The 4,298-nt window shown below is 38.5% G+C and overlaps 1 long non-coding RNA gene across 1 annotated transcript; it reads right to left on the bottom strand.

The window, feature by feature from the left end:
- Nucleotides 1-1,354: 1,354 nt before the first annotated feature.
- Nucleotides 1,355-1,953, bottom strand: LOC121238443. Its single transcript, XR_005935128.1, has 2 exons — nt 1,665-1,953; nt 1,355-1,513 (listed from the first exon to the last, which is right to left on the bottom strand). It is a non-coding gene; the product is annotated as an uncharacterized LOC121238443 (long non-coding RNA).
- Between the last annotated feature and the right edge of the window lie 2,345 nt (nt 1,954-4,298).

Genomic DNA, 4,298 nt, shown 5'->3' with positions numbered 1-4,298 from the left:
TCTCGGCTTGGGGTCGTGATACACACGCACCCAAAATCCATTCTCACATGAAAACCCAGTTTTCATAAACACATGAACATGAATGCAATACACGAAAACCCAGTTTTCTTACAAACATGATCATGCATGAAATAATGATATGAACATGCACCAACACTATCCAACATCCATCCAGAACCAATCCCAACAAATCCAATCAAAACAACTCATCAACAACCAAACCAAATAAACCAAACCAACCAAACAACTCCAATCACAAATCCATTCGACCCCCGAACTCCTCGGACTCAGTCCGGCATGCCAAAAATACAGTGAAATGGGTTAGTGCAAAAATACATTTAAATTACGAAAGTTCTTTGAAGAAATACTTACAGTGCAATATAACAATTTCCGAAGGATCACGAAGTTAAAAAAGGCGACGTTTGAGCAACACCACAGTGTAAAATACACTGTGGCAGTGGGTCACAAATACCAACTTTCAAACGGAGGCAAACGAAGACCCAAGATTGATAGGGTAGGGCCTAGGGAGGTCGGTGAAGTTAGTGGTGGTGGTGGTTGGCCGTGGGTGGCGGCGCAATGGGCGGTAGAAGACCAAAATTCCCAAATCGGAAATGTAGATGGTGGAGCTTCACCGGTGGCGGATCGGAGCTGGGGTTGGGTCCAATGGGTTGCTAAGAGGTCGAGGATGATGTGGTAGGAAGATGGTGGCCGGAGGTGGCGCGACGGCGGCGCTGGAACGAAAGTGACGCCGCGGCTTGAAGGGCTGGTGGTGGTTAACGGTGGCGATGGAGGAGCTGGAAATGGAGGGGAGTGATCGCCGGCGGCAGGGGAAGCGGAGGAGCCGGGCGGTGTCGACCACCGCCGGCGCACGGAGCGGGCTAGGGAGGAGAAGAACGGACGGAGAGAGAGAGAGAGGAAGCTGGGCGCGCGAACGGGAAGAAATCCAAGAAAAGAAAAAGAAAAGAAAGAAGAAAAAGAAAAAGGAAGAAAAAGAAAAGAGGAAAGAGAAAATGCAGAGAAAGAAATGAGGTCTAATCCTCATAACTTGGGTCACAAAAATGATCCAACGGAAATGATTTCAAAACCTCAAGTTAAATAAAATAATTTAAACGTAATGGTAAAGTTAAATTGAAATAATTAAATCCCACAGTAATTAAATAAATATTAAAAGCAATTTAAATGCATAACAATAAATAAATATTAAGAAAGCACATAAAAATAATTTTCAGCAAATTAAAATCATAGAAATAAACTCATTAAAAATCCAACCAATTTTAAAATACGAGAATAAAATTTAAATAAATAAAAATAATCCTTTAGTAAAAATACACTAAAATGCGGGGTGTTACACATTCACATGAGTTGTTACATACATCTGCTATGCTAAGCCCAAAAAACATACATCTGTCATGAAGTTCCAAAAAACATCCACATGATGAGTTACAAAAACTATCCACATAACTGTTATGAGTATTCAATAAAATTCAGCAGCAAAATCCAAAATGAGCAGTACCTACAAAAAACATAGAATTAAGCAATATTAATCTCAGAATTGACCAAAAACAGCAACTACTAGGATTTCCAAGTGTCCAAAAACAGCAACTCTTCAATATATTAACCAAAAACAGCAACTACAAAAAACAACAAACTGAACAATATATTACCAGGTGTGCACAAACAACAACTCTTTGATTCACTTCTCCCTCCTCCAGCTACTACATTTGATTCAATTCATTCCTACGTTTCTCTATGATTTTCATTTGAAGTGACTTGAAGTATTCTCTCTGAACCGCATTCATGTTATCAACATTCATACTCATAATTTCCATCTCCATCTTCTTTTTCTTAAGTTCGATAATCTCAGTCCTGTCCCTATCAGCCTGACTTTCCGCCTCCCATCACTCAATCAACGTTATCTTCCTATCACTTTCCATGTGTGTTAACCTTTCATCAAACTTAGTAGACCTCAACATTACCATGCAAGACACTAGTCATGGGAGAGGGTTATTAATACCTTCTCCACCACTTTGCAAGAGTGTGGTGAAAAAAGATTGTCCAATAAGTGTGAATCCATCCTTCATAAAACAGTCAACAAGTAATAAAGTCAACACAACAATTTAAGTAGGGGAGACAATCAAAACTGTAAGTAAGAATGAGATGACACAAGAAATTACATATTACATATTGAGATGCAACAAGTTTCATAAACAGTCAGCAAAAAAAAGGAAAGAATCAAGACCCACAAAAGCCATATACAATAAATCTCATCCTATGCTTTGTGTAATTTCTTTGCAATTGCATCATCAATGATTAACGACTTTCATATATATACATATATATATATATTTGACTCTTCTTATTTAATATTTTTTTATCTACACCAAAATACAAGTTGAAGTCAGCTGAGTCCATTATGCAATCATGATTCATACATCTAAAGTCCATTATCCACGTATGCTGTAATATAACTGGAAGTGCTATCACAAATTGGTAATCATCGCCATAAGAGCTACCGATTATTTACCCAAGTAAGAACTACTTTATTTAATAAATAAGTAGATTCATCTCATTAAAATGATATTTTTATGACCCGCATAGGAAATTTTTAGTTCCATGGTGTGTGGTTTGAAACTTTTTGTCTTCCCTCTCAATCTTCCTTAAAACTGTTATGAACCCAACTAGCTTACTTGCTCATTTCTACAAACACTGCACGTGCATTCTATTATTCATTCCACGCATCACTATTTCCATTTTACACCAGCCCACTTACAACACGGGTGAATCACAAGGAATCATTACAAGACAAAACAAGCTTCATAAGAAAAAAATCATGGGAAGCAAAAAGACTGAGAAGACAAAAAGTCAAGGAGAAATTCAATCCCAAAATCACTTCATTATAGATCGGGAGTGGGAGTGGGAGTGAGAGAGAGAGAGAGAGAGAGAGTGGAGTAAGAAAAATCGAGAAGAAATTCATAAGAAAAAAATGGAGAACAACAAAAAAAAACTTACAGATCGGAATGGGAGTGAGAGAGAGAGAGAGGTTGTGGAGGGGCGCAGTTGTGGGTCGTGGAGGGACTGCGAATCTGGATTTGGAGTGGGAGTGAGAGAGAGACAGAGAGAAAGTGGAGAGAGAGTTACGGGTGAGAAATATTTTCGAATTTTTGTTGCCGTTTCCGCATGTGTAGTTGGAGTGACAAATTAGTATTTTAATATTTGGTAAATCAATTGTAATTCTCCATCTTTGGCCAACCACTATAGTAGAAATCTAAATTATATTAGAGATGCCCAATCCAATATAGGGTCTTTTTGGCACAAATTATCTAAATTTTAGTCATTCTTCAACTTTGGCCAAGCCAATGAGGATGCTTTAAAGTCACTTTTTGTTACCATTTTGAGACTACCACATGTAGAACTTAATGCAACAACAAGAAATATCTATTGTAGTACTGTGCTTATCTGCCAGCACCTGAGACCGCCCTGCTAAGCTGAGGTTGGAGTTGATTAGTTTCAAACTTAATTGGTCACATAAGCAACATGACTGACTATCCCTTAATAAATATCCTTTTCAAGCATTAAGAAAACAAGAAAAAGAAAAGGGTGATGATACCCTTCCTACGGGTTAACAACTCGTTTACAATGAATTGATGATGTGGCATATTATTTATTAAAAAAATTAAAAATTTTGAATCTTAAGCCCAGTACCCACTGTATATCATCTTGTCCAAAATTTTGCAGTATGCCAAAGCTGATCTACAACTTTAGATCCCTACAGTGTGAAGTCGAGCCTCCAAAGCACCACCCATGTGAGGCGAGCCTCTCTCTCTCTCTACTTAAATTTTACCAACAAATGGATGCTATTCGGAGACTTGACATTGGAGGCGCATTGGCCATGCACGGCAACAACGATTGTGAGAATGAGGGCATTTAATTGGTTAGATGCACGATGTTGAGGGAGAGAGAGATGTGGCCCAGTGGAGGATGCTATCTTAAGAGAAGTGAGCACGAAGGTTTTTGAAATGTGAAACTAGTTGAGGGAGCGAGAGAGAGAGAGATAGAGAGACTTTTGTGTGGAGGAAACTAAAAAATTAGAGAGAGGGAGGGAGAGAGAAGCTCCCCTAAGATGAATGGAGCATGTCAGAGGGCGGGAGTTGCCGACGTTCTAACAGGTACTTAAAAAATTCCTAGGCAAAATGGTGTACAATGGGCAATGGGCTTCAGATGAATCAGATATTGCATTTTCAATTTTTTTTTGTTTTTTTTTTTGTGTGTGATTCACAAATTGCCACATAGTTTTGTTG

The sequence above is a fragment of the Juglans microcarpa x Juglans regia genome, chromosome 7D (assembly GCF_004785595.1).
Source record: "Juglans microcarpa x Juglans regia isolate MS1-56 chromosome 7D, Jm3101_v1.0, whole genome shotgun sequence".
In the NCBI taxonomy this organism is placed as follows: domain Eukaryota; kingdom Viridiplantae; phylum Streptophyta; class Magnoliopsida; order Fagales; family Juglandaceae; genus Juglans; species Juglans microcarpa x Juglans regia.
The sequence above is the reverse complement of the archived record's forward strand: the minus strand, read 5'-3'. Positions and strand labels throughout refer to the sequence as shown.